Source organism: Carlito syrichta, unplaced genomic scaffold (genome assembly GCF_000164805.1).
Source record: "Carlito syrichta isolate Samal-C Ts95f unplaced genomic scaffold, Tarsius_syrichta-2.0.1 Scaffold303226, whole genome shotgun sequence".
Lineage (NCBI taxonomy): Eukaryota > Metazoa > Chordata > Mammalia > Primates > Tarsiidae > Carlito > Carlito syrichta.
Window position 1 is genome coordinate 276,394 of NW_007247322.1, and position 26,343 is coordinate 302,736.

Sequence of the window (26,343 nt, forward strand, 5' to 3'; positions counted from 1 at the left end):
CCCTCGGTCATATTTATTGGGCACCTACTATGTGCCAGGCACCTTGTCCCTCCTCCCTCCCTCCTCCCTTCCTCCTCCTCCCATATTTATTGGGCACCTACTATGTGCCAGGGATACAATGGTGAGTGAAACTAGATATGATTCTTGACCTTGAGCTGTTTATAATGTTCCTGGCTCGGTCCCAGACTTTGAAAGACTGAAGTTCAATTGGGAAGTGACCAATTTCATGGTGAGAACAACACACTCTCTTTTGGGCTGATCTGGGATGAGTTTCTTTCCTATAGAGCACTTTGTTACAATTTCTCTGTTTTCCATTTCATTGTTCCCTAAGCCCCTGCAAAGATTGCCACAGGTAGCAACAGCTCTTCCTAGTAATGGAAATCCTTTCAAAATGATGTGTAAACCCAAGATGTTCTTAAGTAATTTATGTAAAGAGTGAGCAATTCTTTGTATGTTTTTATAAGGTAGGGACTTTTATGTACTGTAAAGTTTGATATATAGTTATAAATTACGCTTTGATCTCAAGCCTACGCAAAAAAAGCACAATGTTTCTCTGAGTTCTGGGAAACATACTGTAAATAAAACTGGTGGTTTATTTCTTGGCTGGGCATTTTCTCTAATAATGTAGAGAGACATCAACAACCATATCTTAAGGGCAAAATATGAGGTTCTCTTCGCCTCTCAGCACAGGGAAAGAATGCACAGAGCTTGCCAGGTTCTCTGGACTCTTAAAGGATGCTGGACCTGGTCTAGAGCCTGAGTCCTGGTCAGATTTGTGGTCCTCATGGTCCCAGCTGTCCCATCTGAGCTCAGGCAAATTAGGGAAATCAGTATTATTTGACCCTGGGCTCTGGCCACCTCCCTTTTCACCTTGGGTGTCATTCCCAAAGGCACAGATCTTAGTCAGGTTGCCATAACAAAATGCTGTACACTGGTTGTCTTATAAACAACAGGAAGCGATTTCTCACAGTCCCGGAGGCTGGGAAGACCAAGATCAAGGCACCAGTAGATTTTGTGTCTGATGAGGCTTCATGGATGGCTCCTTCTAGCTGTGTCCTCGTGTAGTAGAAGGAGAAGGGGTCTCCCTCAGTCCTCTTTTATAGGGCACTAATCCCATTTATTAGGGTTCCTCCTTCATGACCTAATCACTGTCCAAACATTATACCTCCTAATACCATCATCTTAGGACTGAGGATTTCAATGTACAAATCTGGGGGACCCCATCCAGACCATAGCAGCAGGTTAACTTTGCTTTCAGGCCACTGTGGACAAATCTCTCTGTGAAAGTGGAAAGACCAGTCATGTTCCCTTTTCCTAGCCTTGATTTCCTCATCTGTAAAGTTGCCCAGTGATAACTCATAACGACTCTCACCGTATAATTCTACAAATGAGCTTAAATAGTAAGTTCCTTCCCTGGGTTTTTCCATTTGTTAGATGCACCTTGGAGGCCAAAGACGGTGAGAAATGGATTTCCAATGGTGGCATTTCAGGTGGTGTGATGAGGAGCAGGTAGGGTGTCATTTTGGTCTGGTGTGTGTTTAGGATGCTGTTTGATGTCCCTCAAGTGAGGTTATGTACCTGGATGCATTTGTCACCTGCATGTAAGGGAAGGAACTCTGCCCTGGGTTATAAGACCTGGTTTGGCCACTGTGTTGTGTCATCAACAAAATTCACTCTCTTGGCCTCAGTTTCTTCCTCTTACAGTGAGGTGGCTCTTCTAGCTCTGACATTCTAGGATTTACTGAAGCAATAATGTCCTTGCCTGTGTGTCTGAGCATGAAAGGAGACTTTCCTCCAATTCTCTGTCCTCATTTTGGGAATAGAATTCAGAGTGTATGAAGCAGATAATTCTTTTGATTGAAAGTCCTAGAAACTCAGCTCAGATTGGTTGAAGTAAGATAATTTTCTGGCTTAAGGGACTGAAAAATCCAGGATACTGGCTTCAGGCATGACTGAATCCAGGTATCCATCAGATGGCATTGTGATTCAGTCTCTGTATGGTAAGGATGACTACCAGTAGTGCTGGACCTTAATGCTACCGGCTTAGCAATGCTGGCTGAAAGGGAGAACCTTCATTGCAGATGTTCTAGCAAAAGTCCCCTGGCTGAATTACATTGACTTATCTTGAGCCACATGCTCACCACGGAACCACTCTGATTGGCTAGACCTGGGTCATGTGCTCACCTTGGAGCTGGAGGCAGGGTCAGCCCATCCAAACAATACCAATTGACAGAGGTAGAGATTCTCCAAAGAAAAGGAGACCCTGAAGCCTGAGGAATGGGGAATGGGTGCTGAGCAAACACAAAGGACAGATGTCCACCTCCAGGGCCATGTTGGGATCTTAGGGATGGACCTTATGCAGTATCTCAGGCTGCATGTGGTGGCTCATGCCTGTCATCCCAGCACTTTGGGAGGCTGAGGCAGGAGGATTGCCTGAATCCAGAGGTTTGAGACCAGCCTGGGCAACTTGGCAAGACCTCGTCTCTACAATAAATCACAAAAATTAGCTGGGCATGGTGGCATGCACCTGTGGTTCCAGTTACTTGGAAGGCTGAAGTGGAAGGATCACCTGAGCCCAGCAGGTCGAGGTTGTGGTGGCCATGAGTGTGCCACTGCACTCCAGCCTAGGTGACAGAGTGAGACTCTCACCCTCCCAAAACAAACAAACAAACAAATAAACAAATAAATAAATAAAAGTAGCTCAGAACTTCTTTGTGTTTTCCATGCCTAGAGTCCTGGAATGTCAGAACTGTTTAAAAGCTCAGGTACTATGCAGCTGACTCCCCTTCCTCCCAAACCCTATTTCACAGATAGGAAAACTAAAGTTCGACAAGATAGAGCCATTTGCCCAAAGTCCCTGAGTATGAGACATTTGAGAGGGTGGCTACAGTTTTCCAGCTGATCTCTGCATCAATAGCTCTTCTCTGAGTAGCTCAAACCCAGTGCCCCATGGGAAGACCCTCTACCCAACAATGACCCTCCTAAGCCTGGAGCACCCTAGCACAGCATGTCCACCACGTAGCACTCAGATGTGATCTAGAGACCAGCAGCATTTTTTCACCCAGGAACTGGGTCAAAATGCAGAATTTCAGCCCCCTGCTCTTCCACCCCCACTCCAGACCTAGTGGACCGGAGCCTGCGTGTGAACAAAGATGCAAGCGATTCAACTTGAGCCTGGGGTGACTGCGTGTTCTTGCTGAAATTTGAGAATTGCTGGTCTCTACCATGGACAAAGTGTTTTTGGGTGGCTCTTACTTCTGGCCAGGACTACAGCCAACTCTGAAAAGAGCTCTTCTTCTCTTGACACCTTGTGGAAGAGGGGGCCATTGCCCTCTATGTGCTTACTAGGTAAGATGGCTGGGTGTTAAAGAATGCTTATGGTCAGGAAGGCCTTCCTGGAACCTGACTTACCTCCTTCCTGCTGCTATTTAAGCAGAATCGCCACTGTATTATCCTTCCCGTGCTGGTGTGAAAAGGTCAGAGATCCCGAGACCCAGGTTCAGGTCCTGAGGCTTTTATGAGCTGCCTGACTCAGGAGAGGGCCCTTTCTTGGCTACTTTTGTGGCACATGCCACTTCCTCCCTCCCTTCAACAGGGTTAGCAGTTCTAGCCTTTTCTCTTCTCACAGACCCAGTGTGGGGATCAAGTGAGATCAAAGACACAGATACGGGGTGGACAGCCCAGAGTGCAACACAAATCCACTGTCATGTGACCTTGCCTCATGGCGTGTTTGAAGGCTGCTTCTCAGATTCTCCTCTTTCTCTTCCCCCTGGACGGGACCCCCTGGCCGACTGTCAGGGTGGGTGTCATCGTTATTGATAGAGCAGCCAAGAGTGCAGGCCACTAGGAAGAGCTCTCCCAAACATTAATTATGACACTCAAGTAACCTCTAGCAGGGGCCAGTCATTTCGTCTTCCTTGAGCCTGGGAACTGTTTCTGGGAATGGGAAGCCACATGGTGTTTTATCAAACGTTTACGGCCATTGTTTTAGGGGGGTGAATTTTCAAGGCTCTGCAGGCTGTGCACTGGGAAATTAAATTACTTGCGTCTTTCCTCAGTTCTAATCATCCAGCCATGGGATTTATGAGGCTGTAAAGTCTCAAGCACATAGCTTGCTGGAGGCCTTGCCCATGGCTGCCCGCCTGTGTCCTTGATAAGAAGTGTTCTCCAGGGGCTCTGGGTTCAGCCATCTGTTTGTTCCCCAAACACACGCCAGGCACCTACTGTGTGCTGGAGGTTGAGTGGTAAGCTAACAGACAAGACCTTGCCTTCTTGTTACCTGCATTTTCCTAAGGAGATGGGTATTGCCGAATCATTGCACATAAATGCAGAGTTGCAGACTATGGTTAGGGAGGGACAGAAAGGCTCAAGGTGCCATGAGAAGGTAGAGTGGGCTGCATGGTGTTCCTCTCACAGAAAAAGATCTGTTCATGTTCTCATCTACAGAACCAGTGACTATGACCTTATTTGGAAAAAAAGGGGTTTTTACAGATATAATTAAGTGAAAGATCTCGAAATGACATCATCTTGGGTTATCCAGGTGGTCTCTAAACAAAAAAAAATAAGTGTCCTTGTAAGACACAGAGAGGAGAAGGCCATGAGAAGGTGGAGACAGAGATTGGAGTGATGCAGCCACATCACTTGGGGCCACCAGAAGCTGGAAGAGATACAGAGGATTCTTGCCCAGAGCCCCCAGAAGGACCACAGCCCTGCTCCAGGGACACTTCTGGCCTAACTGGGGAGGTGAGACTAATCAGAGACTTATCCCAAGTTCATAGCTGAGGCCTAAGTAGTGTGTGGGATTCGGAGGTGAACAAGAGCTTCATAGGCAGAGGAAATCAAGTCAAGGAGGGTTTCCTAGAGGAGGCTGTCCTGAAGCAAGGGCAGCTGTCTGCTGGTAGAGAAAAGCAAAAGACATTGATGTCAGAAGCCAAAACAACCCCAACAGGTAAAAACTCTTTAGCAACCAACACCTACCCCATGCGAGGAACTTTGCCCTCACTCCCCCGTTCAATCCTCAACCTTATTTGTATTCCCCATCTTGCAGATGAGGAAACTGAGGATCAGTGAAGCAATGGACATGGTCATTGGCCCGGCGGGGATTGGCGCCTACACAGGTCGCCTTGGGCTCCTCACTGTGGCTTCCTCTCCTTGTCCAGCTCTCTGTATAGCCAGACCAGAGAGAATTCCAGGCTGCTGGCTTCTGCTCAGGCTGCCTAGAAAAAAATTAAAAGTCCCCTTTTAATCTCTTTCTTCCTAGCCAGGAACATTGCCCCAAAGAGGAGTGAAAAGCATTCCACAGGCCAGGAAAAGATTTCTCTTTCCTGTTTTTTAGGTGACTGCTACTAATGTGAAATCTTCACTTCAAGAATAAGAACTCAGGGCTATCTTCTCCCGATTCTAACAACTATCAAATCAAACTTCACATCAGTCAGTGCTTAGGACTTGCTGTCTTGCCAGTTTTGGTGTGGATTCCCACTGGAAGCAGAAGTAGACCATCTGCCAAACAAGGGAGGGAGTGTGTCCCTTTGTTTTTGTTTTCTCCTGACAGAAGCTGCCTAAATACATGGACAGAAATGGAAATTTGTTCTTCTGAGATACTTTGCAGACTCTTGGCCTTTGTCACAGCCTGAACTCAAAGGAGAAGGGGCCAAAGGTGAGACAAGGACAGGCTGCTGCATGCCAGAATCCAGGGGACATGGGACTGGCTTGTTGGGGGCAGGAGGTGCTACTGGACTTAGTGTTTCCTTCTAAAATTTATTTTATTTGGGCCAGCCATGGTGGCTCACACCTACAGTCCCAGCACTTTGGGAGGCTGAGGCGAGAGGATTGCTTGAGCCCAGGAGTTTGAGAGCAGCTTGGGCAACATGGTGACCCCTCATCTCTATAAAAAATTAGCAGAGCATGGTCTCGTGCACCTGTAGTTCCAGCTACTCAAGGAGGCTGAGGTGGGAGGATTGCTCAGCCCAGGAGGTTCCAGCTACTCAAGGAGGCTGAGGTGGGAGGATTGCTCAGCCCAGGAGGTTGAGGCCATGGTGAGCTGTGATTGTGCACTCCAGCCTGGGTGACAGAGTGAGACCCCAATGTAAAAAAAAAAAAAAAGAAAAGAAAAGAAACTATTTAATTTAGTTGATTTCATTTTTTAAATTTTTAAATATTTTGTAGATGTGGGGGTCTCACTATTATTGCCCAGGCTGGTCTTGAACTCCTGGCCTCAAGCGATCCTCCCACCTTGGCCTTCCAAAGTGTTGGATCATAGGAGTGAGCCACCACGCCCGCTGATTTAGCATTTTCTTTCAGAAGCTAGCACATACCTGCTGTCCTCATGTGCACTTTGGGGAACAGGGAGAGGCAGAGTGAATTACTGGGGAGCACTCTGTGTCAGATACTACTTTATTCCCACAAGGACCTGCGTGACAGGTATTAATGGTAATTATTTCTTGCTCTGCACACCCAAGATTTCCCTTATTTTGTTATCAGAATCTCTGCTTTCTTCTGGGGAACTTCTCCCTCAATAGAGTTGGTATTGTGGGGACTGTGTCTTAATTTGGGGCTCCCTCCACTGCCCCCCCAATAAGCAGATCTTAAAACAAGGATGTGAGTGCAAGTCGTTTATTTGGGAGGGGATATTCGATACCAGCATGGCGGACAGAAGTGAGACAGGGAAGGACAGGGAACTGATAAAATGTGTGTCATCAAACCTCTTAACTCTGGGTAACTGGAGTTTCATCCTACTGGGAGCTCACGGCGACAGTGTAGAATGAGTCCTCCTGCTCAAGGAATGGGGAGCTGAGTATTTATACACCACCTCCTCTGAGTTGCTGATGGAGGGCTGCCCCTGGGTGCTAATTCCTTAGCACTTTGCTGAGGATGTGGGCAAGAGGGCCTCAGGCAAAGAAACCCAGATGGTGGAAGCTGGGACTCCCACATGTGCAAAGGAACGGAGTGTGAGGGTGTCAAAGAGCGTCTATCACAGACCATCAGTTAAGGACAGAGGGAGGGCGTCAGGCTCCAAGCTGGGCCAATCAGGGGCTCTCTCCCTGGAATTTGACTCTTGAGCACAGAGACAGAAAAATAATTGGAGTTCATTAATCCCAAGGCCACCATCGCAAGTGTATTCCATAAGTTCCTGTCACTGAACATACCTCTCTCTTCTTCCTCCACGTGCTGCCCTGTTGCTGACTTTCTGGAGCCTGGAGTTTCTGCTTTTCCTTGAGTTCTGTTTTAATTCTTTCAACAAGGACTTACTGAGCATCTACTGTGTTCCCTGCCAATCCATTGCTGGCCACCAAAGGCTGCTGGTGAATGGAGTGTGCCCGCCTCCTCTCCACCCCAACACCACCCTTGAGAAGATAGTGACTCATCCTCACTCAGGAAATGGGTATGAGTCTGGCCCAGGACACATCATCTCATTTCTTCATTTTTATAAATCATGGGAAACCTGGCTCACCCTGCCCTGCCTGGCTGGTGAGATTTTTTTTTTTTCGGGACTTTCTCTGGATTATCAAGAGGCCAGAGAGCTCATGAATACCCCCAAATAAGGCTTTTGGACTGTGGAGTTTCTCCTTGCCTTGGCCTGTGTGTCTTTTGGGGAATGTCAATGACTTGGCCATGCAGCACCTCTCGGCAAAAATGATGACAACATTATAATAAACAGAATTTACTGGAGAATCACTCCAAGAAAGTTCTGTGTGGCGTCATGGCATCATGTACACCCAGCATGTGTCACAGGGGGCCGGAATGTCTTCATATCTACTTTCCTGGCCAGGCGGTGAGCTTGGTGAGCAGAACCTGGGGAGGCACCTTGTTCAGTTTGTCTTCCCAGTTGCACTTGGCACATAATAGGCTCTTCAGAAATATTTAATGAAGGGATGAAAGAAGCCCCGGATGTGGAGCAGAAGCTGTATTTGCTTGACCCTGCTCTGTGACTGTGAATAAATCACCTCTCCACACTGGGCCTCAGTTTCCCTGCATTCAGGGCACCTGGGAGGAGGGTTTCACTTCCTGCCTTCTTGTCATGGGGCAGGGTCACATGACTAATCCCGTCCTATGAGTTGCCAGCAGAAACAATAGTTATCACTCCTATCTTGCGAAGCAAGAGGCCCCAGAACTTTTTCCGTCTGCCAGGGGCATGGCAACTGCGCGTGTTGGAAGTGGTGCCTGAATCCTGAAAGAGAGGGCATGGAGTAGATGTCCCAGCTGAGTGAGCGAGAAGTAAACCTGGTTGTTGTAAGTTGCTAACTTTTGGGGATTGATTGTTGTGACAGCACAAAGTGGCTGTCCTGTCTGAGGCACTTACTCTGGGTGATGTGTGAGGGGGTGGTGAGGGCAAGAGCAGAAGTGAGGAGACCTTTGAGATAGCTATTTCATTACTCTGGGGAGAGATGATGGTGCTCGGGCGAAGGTAGTAGTGGTGGAATTGGTGAGGAAGAAATGGGTACAGTTATATTTTGGAGCTAAAGAGGCCATGTCTTTTACTTTTTAAATTTATTTTAAAATGTATTCTTAAAATTGAGACGGGGTCTTTCTATGTTGTTCAGGCTAGTTTGGAACTCCTGGTTTCAAGTGATCCTCCTGCCTTGGCCTCCTAAAATGCTGGGATTGCAGGCGTGAGCCACTGTGCCCAGCCTAGGCCATGACTTGATAATGGATGCAAGGGATAAGGGAAAGAAAAACATATGCTAAAGGTACCTGTTACTCACTTCTTGAAAAGCTTTCAGGTCACAAATTAGGCTGAAAGCCCCTCGCAATCTGATCAATCTGACATTAAAGAATAAGTCCCACTGATCTTTGCTAAAACAAACAAACACAAAAATAGATTTCTCAGCCAGACGTGGTTACTCACACCTGTAATTCCAGCACTTTGGGAGGCTGAGGTGGGAGAATTACTTGAGGTCTGGTGTTCAAGACCAGCCTGGGCAGTATAGCAAGACCGTGTCTTTACAAAAAAATTAAAAAAAAAAAATTAGCCAGGTGTGGTGGTGTGTGTCTGTAGCCCAGCTACTTAGGAGGCTGAGGGAGAATGATCATTCTGAACCCAGGGTGAGGCTACAGTGATCTGTGAGCATCCTACTGCACCCCAGCCTGGGCTGCAGAGTAAGGACCCAACTCAAAAAAAAAAGGATTGGAGGGGGTCTGTGTTCACTTTTTAGGGCTAAAGAAAGTTCTGGCAAGAGCAGTGAGGGATCCAGGCCTGCCTCTCTCATTGCCAAGGCACTTTTTTGTTGGCAACATCATTAATTATAAAGAACCACAGCAAATGCTGGTCAGCTGGCCTCACAGCGAGTCATTAGGGAAATAGTATTGGCTTGATTATATTACCTGGATCTCCCCAAGGAAGTGAGAAAATAGACCTGATCCCTCTGACTGTGTGCTTCAAGTGCTCTCCCCTAGCTTGCGAAAGTCACAGCTCAACCAGAAGATGGCTTTTTAGAACAGCTGTGTGAAAATGGGTTAGCTGGGGAAAATCTTATTAGAAGGAGAGTCATGTCAGGAGGGAAGAAAGAGAGAAATACAGTTTGGCTCTGTATGTTCTCATTAAGATGATTGTGCATCTTTGAAAAGAAACAGCATTATTTAGACAGGACAAAGGGAATACAGGCCCTGAGGATGATCCTGGGGGCCGGGGACAAAGCTCCTGTGGCAAAGGTCAGGTCAGCTTTGGGTGTGCAACTTGTTACTTTCTCTCCAGGGTGTAGACATTGGGTGAAGGTGTCTATGTCAGTGGACTCTGTCCTCGTGTTTTGTCCCCATGGTGTTGTGGTAGCCTCTAGTCACATGAAGCTATGTATGTTTAAGTTAATTAAAATAAAATAAAATAAAGTAAAAACTTCAGTCTCTCAGTTGCATCAGCCACATTGCATGTCTAGTGGCTACCATATTGGATGGCACAGACACAGAATATTTCCATCATCACAGTAAGTTCTGTTGGGCAAGTGGGTGTAGAATATTGGGGAGGCTGCAACGGACAAGATTCAAATAAGAAAAGGGGGATCTTTATTGGCTCTAATTTAAGGATACTAGGTGGCAGAACTGAGCTTAGAACCCAGACCTTGGCTGGGTTTGGTGGCTCACACCTGTAATCTCAGTGGGAGGCCAAGGTAGAAGAATTGCTTGAGCCCAGGTGTTTGAGACCAGCCTGGGCAACATAGTGAGATTTCATCTGTACAAAAAAATAAAAATAAAAATAAAGAAATTAGCCAGACATGGTGGCATGTGCCTGTAGCTCCGGTTACTCTGGAGGCTGAGGCAGAAGGATCACTGGGGCCCAGAAATCAAGGCTGCAGTGAGCTGTGATTGTGCCACCACTGTACTCCAGCCTGGAAGACAGTGAGATCCCGACTAATAATAATAATAATTATAAAGAACCCAGATCTCATTTAATCCCAGAACCGCCTGCCTCCCTTAATCTCTCGGCAACATGAAATCCCTGCGGCAACTACGTAGTGGCTCATTTTGCTAAAGCCTGTCCTGAGCGAGGGAACTGTGGGATTTATCCACCACCTCTTACAACCCCCACTGTTGTAAGGGATGCTCTTCTGGTGGCGCGGGCAGCACTAATTCCAGGCACTGCCAATCATCTTGGGGTGACCAGACGTGAGAAGTGTGGTGGGATGGGTGGGATACCCGGGGAACTTGCTGGAGTCACAGGGGAGTGAGGCCAGACAGACCTGGGGGCGGGGGTCCCGACTCTGCCGCTTAGCTGCCCACTGGCCCCACATCGTCTCTGCTTGGCCCTGGAAGCCCTTTCGGCCATTAAAATACAAACTGGATCGTGTCATTCCCTGCATGCATCGTGACCACGATTTCGGGTTGATTTGGAATAGAATCCACATTCTAAGGCCCATAAAGGCTCACAGGCCTGGCTCATCCTCTGCTCCCCAATATCACTTTCCTTCACATGCTTTTGTTTGCCCCTTCAGGGTCCTCATCCCTGCCTGGGACTGTCAACTTGTTTGCTTTCCCAGTTCTTGCATACCACGCCTCCTGGAAGGACATGCTCATTTTATTCCTCACATATGCCCAGTGCCTGGCCCAGGCTGCAAATACATACTTGTAGAATAAAAGGAGTAATGACCTTGTGCATGATGCTTTGCCTCTCAGAACCTCAGTTTCTCATATGTAAGCTGGGAATAAATTAGGATGATTTTATAAGGTTATTGTTAGGTGAGAATTAATACCGATGGAGTATTGCCCACTTGCTAAAATAGCATAGAATGAGTTCATATTAATATAAATAAATGAACAAAGTAAATGGCTGATGAGGAATGGGATAGTTACATAGTATCAAAGGACATGCTTATACAAATGCTAACTACTATGCACTTTTTAGACATGCCAATGGCAATTATTATCATGATTATTGAAAAGTTGCAAGTTTAATACAAGTCACTTTTTTCCTGTGCTATTTGTAAGTTGCCAAACTGATGCCCTGTCACCCCTGAGTACAGCAGAGTCTATTTCCTTAAAGTAAGGATATGTTCCTGGGACTCATAAGAAAATGATGAAGATCAGGATGTTAACCCTGAGACATTACTCCCATCTAATCATGGTCAGTGTTGTCCTGATAACGTCCTTTTAGTAAAAGAATCCAGCTCAGGAGCAAACATTACGTTCAGTTGTCTTGTCTCAGTCTAGAACATCCTTCTGTCTTTCTTTGACCCTCATGACACTTTTGCAGGGGACAGGCCACCATTTTGTAGAGTGTCCCTCCATGTGGCCATGTCTAATGCTCCCTTGTGATTGGCTTCAGGTTGTGCATCTTTGGCAGGAATAGCACTCGAGTGATGTGGCATGTGGTTTCGGTTCATCCCATTGCTGGTGACATTTGCTTTGGTCACTTGACTAGGGGACTGCTCACAGGGGGGTTCTCTCCACTGTGAAGTTACTCTTTTCACCTTTGTAGTTAGTATTTTTGTAGGCATGTCCTTTGAAACGATGTAAATATCCCATTTGTCATCAAACATTTACTTCATTCATTCGTTCATTTATATTAGTATGAACTCATTCTATGCTATTTTATCAAGCGGGTTATACTCCATTACTATTGTCATTTATTTTGCTGCTCAGATCACCTTGTTTTTGGCCAGAATCCTCTTCAAGATGGTTTCCTTGCCCTTGCTATGACCCCTGTGATACATTGAGTGTTTTTTGCCTTTGGGTACAAGATATTCCAGGCTCATCTTGTACTTTCCCTGAGCCATCTCTAAAATCAGTCATTTCTCAAAAGTGCCCTGACTTAATGTAGTGGAGCATGTCTAGGAACAATGATCTTGGTGTCAGGTGTGTTTATTGTTATTGGGGTATCATTGTTTCCAGGCCTCCCACAGGGGAAAAATCTTGGGAATGTGTGTGTGTGGGGGGGGGCTCACATATACATGTTTGTGTGTGTATATACACACATGTGCATCTATATTTATTTCTAGATTTCTCTGCTGTGTTGAAAACTGTAAGGTTACATTGATACCTCTGATTTCCACCCATCACTATAGTGTTCTTTCTGGTTTTCCTTCTTTCTGTATGTGTGACTCCTTTCTCTGATGGTGAGAAGTCTGTTTAGACTCAATATATTTAATTGTTTGGCCACTGTGATGATGCGCCTGTTCCAGCTGCCACTCCTGCCTTGTATGACACCCTTGTCCCCCTGCCTGTGCACGTGCATCCTGTCTTATCTGCACCCTCCTGTGGATACCTTACTCTCCAGCTTGGGCTCTGACAGCAGTTATTATTATTGTTGCTGTTGTGATCATCCTTGGTGGGTTGGTGGGTGGATGGGGTGCTTCTCCCTTTAGGTCATATACCCTTAACTGGCCAGAGGGGAGGAGTTTGAGACCAGCCTGGGCAACATAGTGGGACTTCGTCTCTCCAGAAAATAAAAATAAAGAAATTAGCCAGGCATGGTGGCGTGTGCCTGTATCTCCAGCTACTCGGGAGGCTGAGGCAGAAGGATCACTGGGGCCCAGGAAGTCAAGGCTGCAATGAGCTGAGATTGTGCCACCACTGCACTTCAGCCTGGGAGACAGTGTGATCCTGACTAATAACAATAATAATAATAAAAAAGAACCCAGATCTCATTTAATCTCAGAACCGCCCACCTTCCTTAATCTCTCCAGTCCTGGAGGCTCATGGGTGCGTGTGTTTTTAATATTCATAGGATGTTGCTATCCAACCCCTCTCAGAGGTCAAAGCAATTTAAAAATCCCTGATAATTACCTGACGTTCAGAAAGTGATAGCTGATTCCAAGTGCCATGTCTTTATTCTCTCTTACCTCCTCCGCAGAGACCGAAGGGAGGAGGAACAGTAAGGAGCAGCTGAAATGATCCCCCACTCACTTTCTATAAAGAGGAAAATTAGCTGCTCTAATAATCATGAATATTAATATTCAGCCAATTTCAGTCAATTAAAATGATGATCTATAATTTTGCCTCAGAGCTTCACGGAGGCCATTTAAATGACTACAGAGTGGGGTTGGATGTTCTTTAAAGTCCATGAGTTTGACTTGACTCTCCCACTCCCATCCTTGGCTTCCAAGTAGGGTGGACCCCAAGTCCTTCCCTGACCAAATTTCTTGGTCCTTAGAATACACACTTTTGCTGTTTTTAGGGCCCAGAATCTGTTGTTGTTGTAGTAAGTTTACATGATTCTGCACAGCTCGCATCAATCCCCTTCTTCCTGAAGACTGCTCCACCCACCATTCTGATCCACAGGGTCCCTGGGATGTGTACCTAGTGGCCATATTTATTCAGTGAAGTTCCTCTTTCCCTATCCAGAGCAAATTGGCTGAGGGGAAGCACCTCCCCAATTAGAGCCTCTGCCTGGGAATTTAGTTTTGGGATTCAGAAGGGCCGGTGCCAGAGGGATGCTTTGGAACAAAAACATAGCACTCAGGAGCAGTGGGAAACTATCTTATCTTCGGTCACACGAATGCAGAGAGAAACTGGCTAAGGGGACAGATGTGGAGAGGAAGCGGGGGTCCCGAGTTCCCTCCTGAGCTCTGGCACATAGCCCACCCTGGGTTCCTCGAAACACTTCTGCATTCTTCTGATAAAGTCCTCTTTCATTTCTAACACTCGTGTGGGAAAGTTTTTGTGTCCAGAGAGTCCAAATCAGCACATCTGTCAAAGGACAGGCCTCTGTTTTGATTCCAGAGACCCAAGGGGGCATTGCTGCAAAGCCTCTCTGTTCACAGCAGTGCTGTTTTAGCAGAAGCAAGACCAAGACTGGGCCAGGGACTGAACCCTCTGCCGTAGCCTTCAGCCCCCAGGCTCTGTTTCTACGTGTGCACACACAATTCTGCTGATAAAAGAAAAAAATAAGACAACGTAAGATCAGTGTGGTGGAGAAAATCGCTCAGAAGTTTTGGTTTTGATGCCAAACCATGGGCTGCCTGGCATGTTTTTTCCAGCCAGCTGTTGGGGGCTCCTGCAGGCACAGCCGCTGAGTGTCAGTGACTTTTTTTTTCTGTTTTCTAACATGCCATCACTCCCTATCTCCTTACACTGCTGTGTTCTTCTCAGCGCTCATCACTATCTAATATATAATACCCACTTTTTAGTTTATCATTGATCGATTGTCTCCTTCAACTAGAGCAGGCACCTTGGTCGTGTTCAAACTGTTCCCCAGTATCTAGAACAGGACCTGGCACATACTAGGTGGCTAACAAACACTTGTAGGATGAATAAATGAATGAATGCATTTAACCTCTCCTTGGTAAACTCAAAGGAGAGGTTCTGGCTCATGACCAAAAATGCCACCGGGACCTAAATGTCCTCAGTTTAACTTTCTTCCCAGTGCACAGAGGCCATTCACATGAACACATGCCATTTCCTGGATGTGTCCAGAAAATGTGGGTTTGAATCTCAGCTGTGTCACACTAGCTGTGTGTCCCTTGGGTAAATTACTAAACCTCTCTATACTATATTTCTTTATCTTTGGACGGGGGAGAATGACAGTTTTTACCTCCCCGGGTTGTTGTGAAAACTTGTTAAGCCAATGAAGATCAATTTCTTAACCCTGCAACTGATAATACTTGTTCAATAAATATAAGTTTTAAATATAGCTCCATTAAGAGATATCACTCTCTGTTGTTGAGCAGCACTGGTTCATTCATTCACTTGTTCATGAATTGATTTGTTATTTCAGTCAATATGTACTGGGTATTTGTGTGTGTTAGCACACAGTTGAATTTGGCAGTAAGGCAATTTGCCATTCCTGGGAGAATTTGCCTCATAGAAAATATGGCTGAAGAGATGAGGATCTGATGGGCTCTCCACCAGTACAGATCCCTAGGATAGGATTTTGAGGTAGGACTCAGAGCAGTACTTGGTGGTTTAGAGAAATCTTGGAGTTGAGGGGTTAGAATCTTGTTTCCAACTTGTTGTGGGAACTTGGGGAGGAAAAAAAAACCTTCATGCCTGTTAGCCTATTACCCCACCTGAAAAATGTAGGCCCAGCACTAGATCATGTGGCCTCGAGCCTTAATATGCATCAGAATGATTTGGGGGGGTTGGGTTAAAATGGGAACTCTGTCTTGCAGAGAGTGATTCAGTAGGCATCAAAAGGAATGAGGATCTGGGTGATTCTGATGCTGGCTCTAGAAACACACACTTTGAAGAACTGTGAACTAAATGATGATGAAAATGTCCTCTTTTTGGTGCTGGAGCTCTTAAACACAACCTGGTCCCTATCTTTTATATTCTGCCTTCTATAGATGTCAAGGATACGGTGTAGTCACTAACTGGAATTTTTTTCCTTCCCTCTTGGCACAACCTTTAATGGCTCAGGAGCTTTCCATGGTCCTGAAGTCGGTTCTGGGGCTCTGCCAACATTTTCCTTACTGGCGTCTTCTGGGTGGGTGGTTGTTCCTTCCCAGTCGGAGATCACATGACTGGAAGGTCTCCCTCTCCTGCCCTGAAGTTCTCTTAGCCTCTGCTTGGTGGAAGAAGAAAGCCATGTTCTTCCTCCCACGCCAAGTTGCTGGCATGTTGGTTTCCATGACAGCAGAGGGAAAATAAAAAAGGCCAGGCTCTCATTTATGGCAGAATTAAAAGCCACCTTCTTAGAGAACAGATAATAATTCCAGAAGGGTCCTGGACATTAGAGAGCATTGGTTTTTGATTTATCCATTAGTATGGGGCTCTGGGACAGAAGACATGAGGGCTGGGAGGAGGTCCTGCAAGGGCTTTTCACTGGGAGAAACGGACATAATGATTATGATGGCAATAACAATGATAAGACCCTCACAAGGCGGCAGTGCTTTAAAATTTGTGACAGCCACTTCACACCCTCAGTACAACCAGTGGATTTTACACAGGCCTCAAGTGGAGAAGTGATTCATGGGCTACTTTCATGCTGTCTCTTTAGTGTCTGGGACCTCTCATTGCCTGACTAGGACTTCTCCAGCAGTGCCTAAACAATGACTCTCCACTACCTCATCATGAGGTACTGGCCCCTGTCCCATTCCCTCCCAGCCCTGATAACAATGGCACCCCTGAGAAGTCAGTCTTGGCAAGAGGGCAATAGTGAATTGAAGGGTTACCAATGGCAAAGGACCTGACCCTTTGCCAGATTAGGGAGACAGAACATTTGGATATAGGTGCTTTCCCCCATTCTGCTTACATGAGGGCTGCTCTCATTCACATAACCTTGGGGGACTAGTTTCATGCTCTGTCCTCAGGACAACCCTAGGAGGAAGGAACTATTATTGTGTACATTTTATGGATGAAGAATATGAAGCTCAGAAAAGTCAAGTAACTCATCACAGTCCACACTGCTAGGAAATGCCAGATCTGGGATTGGAATCCAGGTCACCTGACACTCCAGTGGACATGAGTGTCAAGACCAACTGGACAAGAGCCTGGATAAACACCTCAATGTACCCAACTTTCCTGTAGCCCATGGGCAGTTCTGGGACTCTGCTATGGTTAATTTCAAAGTTGTTTCCTTAATTGGGAGGATTTTAATTATAGATTGGCTCATGGAGAGAAGGGGTTTGGGTTAGGTTCATTTTGAAAGAGTTGCCCAGCATAGGGTGAAATGCAGCTGGCTGGGTGACGAATACAGAAACTTCATGGTCACAGCAAATAGCCTTCAGTTTCATGCTTTGCCATTCTGGGAGGACCTAGCAGCATCTTCAGACTTAGCTCCTCACAAACCAGAGAGTTGGTGGCAATGTTAGGTTGAGGTTTTCTCTTTGCTGAGACTCTGGAGGGGTGATCTGGGTAAAGAATTAGGGTTATGCAATCATAGGCGTTTAGGATTTTCAAGTCTCAGAGCTGAATGGGATCCAAGAAATAGTCAAGTCCATTGTATCCTAAAGTGTCACTGTACATACCAGGGACGTATAAGATGATGTAGGTGTTATATTTGTTAGGATAAACTCACTAATGCTACAGTAACAAGCAAACCCAGAAATCTCTGTGGCTTACCACAACCAAGCTCTATTTCTCCTACACAAATTCTGATGAGGGTCAGTGGTCTGTTGACCCTCCAGGGTGGTGGTTCTCAAGGCAATGACCCAAGAACTCAAGCTGTTTTGACTTTTGTGATGCTACCATCTCATGTGTAGCTTCCAGGACATGAAGGCGGGGGAAGAGCAAGTTGGAGGGTTGCACATGTTGCCCCCAAAATGACCATAGACATGGAATTTAAAAATCTGTGATTGGCTCATCCAGCTTTTGTTACTGGTTGGTTGTAAAATAGAAATACTTGTGAAATTTCAAAGATTAGGATGATTTTGATGACATTCGTTTCCAGATTTAAAAGATGTTCCTATCACAAGTCTGTGGAGGGGGATAAATACTGCATAAAATAACCAACTTGGAGTAAATATTTTGCATCAGTAAAAAAAAAAAATCTTTGCTCCAAATGAGAACAGATGTATAAGAAGGAAGGAAGAGGGCGTTCATCAGCTAGGGGCTTGAGACCACCCACCTCATTCTGTTAGCATATCACAGTTACAGACTTTTATTTGCCCCTGTTTACAACCCAAGACCACCTTCAAGATTTGCTTTGTGGTCAGCAGGTGCCTCAATGTGCCCATAGGAAAGACAGAACATCATGATGTTCAGCAGAGGCAGGGAAGTGGATTCTGTAGTGAACTCCCCAGAAGCTACCTGAAAGCGATTTTGGTATCATCCATTTGACAGATGTGGCCAAAGACAGAAACACAATACATGCATATACAAAGGCACACAGCACATAGAGGCAGACACACACATCCAGGCACACACAAGCTTGGTACCCACAAAGATACACCAACACTTGCCTCCTTTGAGTGTATGATTCATCTCCCCAAAGCTCCCCAATTTCCAGGTACTAGAGGCCGTGGTGGGGCTGATGAACTAAGCCTGTAGTGTATAAATCTGGGGTGGGCAGCAGAAATGGGCTCAACCACCCTAATTTTTCTTTCTCTGGTGTCTCATAAATATCTCCGGGTCCCTGCCCCACCTCCCGGTAGCAATCTCCCCTGCCATCTCTCCCAGGTTTGTTAGATTTAGGTGTTGGAGAGGTTTATTTTCTCCCCAGATCGCAGAACCTGCCTGACAGGGGCATATTTACCATCCAGGGAACCTGTGAAATCAATATCACTTTCTCCTCGAGTCAGAGAGCAAGTAGGACCTTGGAGGAATAAGCCATGGTTGGCTTGACCTGGGGCTTGTGCCTTGCAGAACAAGAGGAGGGGGTTCCTGATGCAGGGTGGAGTTGACCCACTCCCCAGTTCAGTGTGGACTGCTGAGTCTGCTGTAGCTACTCGTGTACCCCAAGAACCAAGGCCCCGGAGTCAAGAGAATCCAGGCAAAAGCCAGCTGGCTTCATTCATCCTACGGTGCCCCCAGTGCCTGGAGGTTTCTTGTGCTGTGGTCAAGGGCATTAAGTCTGCCTCTGCCTGCCTGAATCTGACTCTCAGCTCAGCTGCTAAGAGGCTCCTGTGACCTTGAGCTAGTTCTAGAAGCTTTCTACACCTGTTTCCCCATCTGTAAAATGGGGATGATGATGGTACTCCCCTTATAGGACTGTCATGGTGATATGGCGTGTAAAGCATTTTAGTGCAGGGCCACACCCTAGGAGATTGAGTTCCATAAGTCTTGGCTGTTTTCCTCAGATTCATAATGCCATGAGAGTCAGGTGAGAGACACAAACCCAAGTCAAAGAGAAGCGTTCACAAAGAGGGCAGGCTTTCAAAGGGAAAATGGTTGCCAAGTCCCCACCCACCTCATCAGAGGCCCTGGCTGTTCCCAATATGACATAACTGGACTCACTGGGAGTGGGGTGGGTGGGGGGAATGACCATACTGAGCTAAGAAAGCACTGACTATGGGAGTGGTGATGGAAGGGATGGGCCCATTTGGGGGCCTGTGGCTGGGGGGGCGGCATCTATTCCTTGGGTGGCTGGGGCCGTGGCACGGCTGTTATACTGAGGAGCCTACACCTGCCTCCCATCCTTTCCAAAACCACCCAGTTCTCCCTACCTTTCTTCTCAGAGATTTATTGAGCACCTACCATGCTCTGGGTGCTTGAACAAAGTAGACCAAATCCCCACCCTGGTGGTGTTCATATCATGGCCTGGGAAGACAGATAATCAGCAAATGAATAGATAATGCCTGATGGTGATGAGGCCTCTCAAAGGAGGTGATGTCTGAGTTGAGAATGGGAGGGAGAGAAGGTGGAGAAGGAGCCAGCTGTGTGGAGGCTAAAGGTTGCACAGAGAAGGAACAGCAAGTGCAGAGACCGTGCAGGCAGGGGCTGGGAGAGCTGGGAGTTGTACATTTTCCAGGGACACAAAGAGGGACAGGGACGGTGAGGGCGGGGACAGCTCAGGAGACACAGGCAGACACGTGCAGACAGATCATGTCCTGTCTCACGGCCCAAGGGGAAAACTGGAGGTTTTAGGTTAAGTGTGGCTGGAAGTTGTTCACTGGAGGTCCCCAGCTGGGGAGAGACACAGATCTGAGCTAATTTTTAAAAGGAGGACTCAGGCCTGTAGAGGGCAGGGTGGGAACTGGGAGGGCACGTAGAGGAAGCTGCCGAAGCCCTGGCACCCTGACTGGGAAGGCAAGGGTAGCAGGAAGAGCTGGAGTCCCAGGGTAGTCTGGGTGAAGAGCCGACAGCACCTCAGTGTAGTTTGAAGGAAGAGGAATAACTGACAGATTGGACTGGACATGGGTGCGGGTGGCAGATTTGGACCTATCTATCTCAATTTGGGTTCAATTCCATCTTGGCATTAACCTTCCCATGATTCATACCAGGATTAATCGGGCGACTTCCTAGGACCTCGGGAGGGCAGGCAGGATGAAATGCAATGGAGACGCATCCCTTCCTCCGCTCACTGAGAAGGGGCATCCCAGACCTGGGTGGGGCCCCTTCTCTGCTACCAGCTTAAGTGATGTCTGCTAACTTGCATCCCTCCAACCTGGCCCCAACATCTTCACTGTGAAATGTGCATGATCATAGTGTTGCAGGAGAGGGAGGCTCTGAGGATAACTGGAGCTAAGTTACCATCATGTTCAACGTGCAGGAAATAGTGAAAAAGACGTGCGTGTGTTTGGGTTGTATCTGGAAGTTTGTGTCTTCCCTCCTCCTCCCTTTCCCTCCTCTCCCTCCTCTCCCTTCTCTCTCCCACCCCTCCCCTCCCCTCTGTTCCCTCATGTGGTTCTGAGGACCCTTTCTCCTCTGTCAGATGGCACCAAAGCAGAGCCATGGATGGAAACACGCAGATGCATTCTGCCCACCCACGATTCCCGATCTCAAGGAGCTGGTGAGACCAGAGCTAGAGAAAGAGGAGGATGATCTGGAGGACTGTTCTGGGCAGGGAAGGATAATGAGGTTATTAGGAAGTGAAGGGGGGTTGGTATGGCTTCCGTCATGAGCACAGAAGAGAAGAACCGGGGACCCAGCAGTGAGCTGCACCTGCCTTCTGACCCATCATTTGTGAGCAAACCAGCATCCAACCATCCTGGCAACTCTCCAGCCCCATGAAGAGAAGAAGGGAGTGTGGACACCTTGTAGGGAGAGGGAGAGAAGCGGCTGTCATGAGGGAACTGACTAGAACCACTGGGAATTTTCCCATGAGCTGGGCGGGTAAGGAATCCTCTGTCCTTGTTAGATATCTACAACTTTGGTCTCAACTGTCCCACCTGGGAACTTTTTGCTTTAGAAACACATGAAAGTGTAGCTATGTCCAAGGATGTTGAATGAGCCTGCTGGCATCTAGAGACACCCTAACTGCCCATCAGTCTTACTACAGCCGCACTCTGGAATATCATGCAGCTATGAAAAAGGACTAGCTTAATTATGTGTCTCCTGGTGGGAGGTACTTAATACATAATGGAATGATAAAGATGAATTGTAGAATCATGTGTGTAGTACAGCATTTTTTTTGGTAAGGAAAGGAAAAGTCATAAAGAAGGGAATTCTACAACAGTCTGTTAACATTGGTAACTTCGGGTGGGGGGTAGAGTTCAAGAATGGAGTGGAAAGATTATTGACTTTTTCCTTATACTTTGTTGTTTAATATATTGCAATGCATGTGTTACTTCCATAATTAAGAAAATATAACATACAGATTTAAAAGTTCAAGGTGTCCTCAGATATGTTCATTCCCCAAAGAGTTTCAGATCTGAACTCCAGTCCCTTGCCTCTGGTAAGTATTTGAGAAAATATTGGATGAATGATCAAAAGAGGAAGAGTGAAATGCTTAGCTCAATATCTCATCTCTTGAATGGTCTGTAAAACTCTGCAGAACAGGAGCCATGAAGCAGCTGGTCATTAGTGGATAACTCATCATCAGAGATCTAGATTGAATATAAAACAATCCCACTCCCCAGCCGTGTCCCTTGTTAAACATGACTCTGCTCCAGCCTTTCTAGGTTCATGCTCATACTCCAGCTGATGCTTGGAGATGATCGATTGTTGTGTTTCCTCTTGGGACCATCCTATATCTGCAGGGTTGACAGTTCTGCTGCTACAGTGGGAGAGAGAGATGGGTGGGCAAGTCCTTTGGGTGCTGCTTGGATGTTCAGCCCCAGAAACTGTGACTGGGGAATGTGGTGTGGCCCCTTGATGGAGCCTCTGAACACGGGCAGAGCAGCTCACTGCTGGCAAAACCTTACAAACAGGTTTCTTTTTCCTTTTAGTAAACAGGTTGCTCATGACTCTCCAGCAGCTCTGACCTTGTCTTCAGAGTGGGTGCTGGGTGCTGGATGCTGGGAGGGTGGGGGAGGTGGAGGGGTGTGCACAGAGGTCCTTCCTCATCCCAGCTGTCATCCAGTCTCTCTCTAGTCTCCTTCTGATGATGGCTTCATGCACCCCAGGACTCCCATTCCCCTTCTCTGTCTGTTCATGTCTTGCTGAACCAGGCAGACTACCTGTGCTCCAAGGTGACAGTTTGTTTTCAGATTTCCTTGTTTGCATTTCTGTTTCACAGTTGATGAGGGACCAGTGCGCTGTTCCTCAGTATTATAGCAGGAGCCTCTGTGAGTGCAGCGTTTAACACAGTGAGTGACTCTAGTGGAGAATGTTTGGGTATCCTGATAGACCAAGGGATAGAGTAATTTAGGACTAGGTAGAAGTTCTAGTTGTGAAATGACTTTTTTTTTTTTTTTACCATGCAGGATGGCTCATGTCTGTAATCCCAGAATTTTGGAAAGCTGAGGCAGGAGGATTACTTGAGCCCCAGGAGTTCATGACCAGTCTGGACAACATAGTGAAACCTTGTCTCTACAAAAAAATTAAAAAATCAGCAGGGTGTGGTGGTGTGCACTTGTAGTCCCAGCTCCTTGGGAGGCTGAGGTGGGAGAATCACTTGAGCCCAAGAGATTGAGGCAATGGTGAGCCATGGTCTTGCTGCTGCACTCCACCCTGGGTAACAGAGTAAGACCCTGACTCAAAAAAATAAATTGTTTTCCCTTTTTATGGAAGCAATATGTGCTCAAAGCATAACATTTGGAAAATGCAGAAAGGCACAAAAAAATTGAATAACAAATTTCTCTAGTCAAAATCACTACTAGCAATACACACACACATAGTGCAAATATATATTTACAAAAAATAGAATACTTTTAATAATCTTCTGCAGGCAGTTCTTTTCATATAGTAATATATTGTGAGCCTACTCCTATAGCTGTAAACATTCATCTATACCATGAGCTTTTTCCAATTGGAGAAATTTCAAACAACACAAACATAAAAAACAATAAGTTCTCTATGATCACAATTCTCAGGGATAACTATTATCACTTTAAAAATATTTTCTACCAGCCTAGGCAACATAGTGAGACCCCATCGCTACAAAAAAAAAAAAAAAAAATTAGCCAAGTGTAGTGGCACATGCCTTGTAGTTCCAGCTTCTTGGAAGACTGAGATGGAAGGATCCTTTGAACCCAGAATTTTGAGACTGCAGTGAGTTGTAATCATACCAACTGTACCCCAGCCAGGGCAGCAGAGTGAGACCCTGTCTCTAAAAAATATTTAAAAGTCTCCAGAATTTTTTTCTATGCATGGGCACCCCAGAATGTAGTTTCTAAACAGATGCTCCTTGACTTTCGATGGGGTCACATCTGGATAAACCCACTGTAAGTTGGAAGTACTTGACAACAGGTCTATCCAGACAAAAGCCCCATCAGATGTTGAGGATCGTATTAAAAGCCTACTGCTTTCTTACCATCATAAAGTCAAAAAACAGCAAGTGGAACCATTATAATCCAGGGACTGTCTGCAGTGTCTTGGCTTGCTTTGTCCACCTTGGTGTCCTGAACACCTAGAAGCACGTCTGGCACATAGCAGGTACCCAGTAAATATTCTGGGATGAATGAAGAAGTAGAAATGTATATTTTACAAATAGGATTCTTGGAGTTGAATTCACCTTCGCATTTCCCCCTCAAAGCCTAGAAAACTCCCATGTAATATATTCCATGTGTGTGTTCTGCTTTCCAGAAAGGAGACTGGAGGGAGTGGACCATTCCTTCATTCTGGATATGAGCAAGAGGTGAGCAGGAAATAAGCAAAATATGTGTCCATGGTTCTTGGGCAGCCCTGGAAGTTGGAATGCTGACACCACAGATGAAGCTGTTAAGTATTCTAAAGAGAACCCAAGGCAAACTGTGTGTGTTAGCAGAACGTGCCCCTGCCGGGCTAGAGAAAAGTCTGCTTCCAAATGGAGGAGAGTCAGGCTGCCCCAGGCCCAAATGCACTTGTTTGCTCTTGGGACGTGGGATGGGCATTCTTCAGCATTGGCTCATGGAACTGCAGGCCAGAGGGACATGCAGGCTGGCCTTTCTCTCATCCAAGGCCGGAGGCTCGGGCCAAGTCTGGCAAGGAGCGCCTGGTCTCTAGCACGGATGTCCCTATGAGTGGTGATGGACCAGACCCAGGGAGCAGACCCAGAAATGCCCTGCTGGGCTCTGCGATTATCATGTGTGTGCCATGGGGCTCCTCAGGGGTGCCAATGGGGTGTCCCCTGGAGGGGAGATGTTCCCACCATTGTCTGAGAGGTGCTGTTGGTTGGCTGGACAAGAAGCCTTATTCCTTGTTTCTCTTGCTCCGGAGGGGCTGGGTGGGAACTTGGAAGAGTGGAGACCCCCAGGAACACCCTCAGTTCAGGGTGATGCTTAGGCAGGAAGTGGAAGTTCCAAGTGAGAGCTTGGACACTGGGTCTTAGCAACCACTCTTGGAATGATACAGAGGGGTCAAAAAATGTATACTCATTTTAAGAATGGAAAAACTGTATTAAAATTGTAATACTCAATATAGACCAATAACAAAAGATGAACACAAGTCACATTTACTTCTGCAATTACAAGAGGTGCTCAAAGTGGTTACCAATAGCATCCAGATACTTCTGATTACGGCAAACTAAAAGTAATACATAGATGACATCTCTCTCTCGCTCTCGCTCTCTCTCTATATATATAATACACACACACACACACACACACACACACACACACACACACACACACAAAATTATGTATATTTGGGACAGGGTATTGCCCTGTCACCCAGGCTGGAGTGCAGTGGCATGATCATAGCTCACTGCAGCTTTAACCTCCTATGTTAAAGCAATTCTTCTACCTCAACCTCCTGAGTAGCTGGGACTGCAGATTTGTACTATGATGCCTGGCTTATTATTATTATTATTTGTAGAGATGAGGTCTCGCCTAGTTGCCCAGGCTGTTCTCGAAACTGTGGGCTCAGGCAATCCCCTCACCTTGGCCTCCCAAAGTGTTGGGATTACAGGCTTGAGCCACCATGCCCGGCCTATTATTATTATTATTATTATTATTACTTTCTCTTATCCAGGCTGGAGTGCACTGGTGCATTCACAGCTCACTGAGCTCCTGGCCTTAAGCCATCCTCCCACCTCAGCTTCTCTAATAGCTGGGGCTCCAGGTGCTTGCCACCATACCTGGCTTTTTTTTTTTTTGACTGAGTATCTGGAACTACAGGCATGTGCCAGCATGCGTGGCTAATCCTTCTTTTTAGTGAGGACCCAAGTGATTCTGTTGTGGGCACTTTGAACCCTGTACTTTACAAGATGCCAGTACATCTATCATTGCCCACATCTCTGATTATGTTCTTAGGATAAATTCCCAGAAGTGAATTTCCTGGGTGAAGGGAACACCTGGGCTTAAGGGTGTTGGCACCTTCTACCACACTGATCTCCAGAGAGGGGACCTCAGTCTACATTCTGAATACGGAGACTTGGAAGACCCTTCAGCTACCCCGAGTTGACAATCACTTCCTCTGCCTCTTCTGTTAGCCTATTTTTAGACCGTGGGTTGGACAGGAAGAGGGGTGACCAGAATAATAGGAGAAAATGTTTCTTGTGTTTTCTTGCCTATCATCAGAGGCAAGGCACTGTCAGTGGTGGTGAAGTTATCAGCCAGAAAAACGCATTAGCCCAGCACTGAATTATAAACTTAGTAATCAGTTCCCCTTCAAGGTTACTGCAAATGGGCTTCTGAAATTTGCTTGAACTGGGATGTGGGAATGAGGGGTCAGGACTGCTGTTTGGTGTCTTTGATTGATGCACACAGTAGAAGATTTTGTACAATCCTGCAAATGATCCCTTGACCTGTCAATAGACCTTTCAAGAAAATATCTCACTTTGGAGTCAGACAGACTGAGCAGGTGGTCCCCAACCTGTCCTTGTTTGATTATGAGAACTTGGATATTACTTGGTTCTTTCAAGTCTCACTTTTCTAGTCTATAAGATGGAGATAATTATTACAATTAGTGTGTCAAAATCTGAGATTAAAAAGAGTAAAAACCCCAAGTAAGTATTTTGGGGCTCATTTTGAAAATCATATGACAGCTGGGGGTCCTGCAAGGGCATCAGTTGTGTGT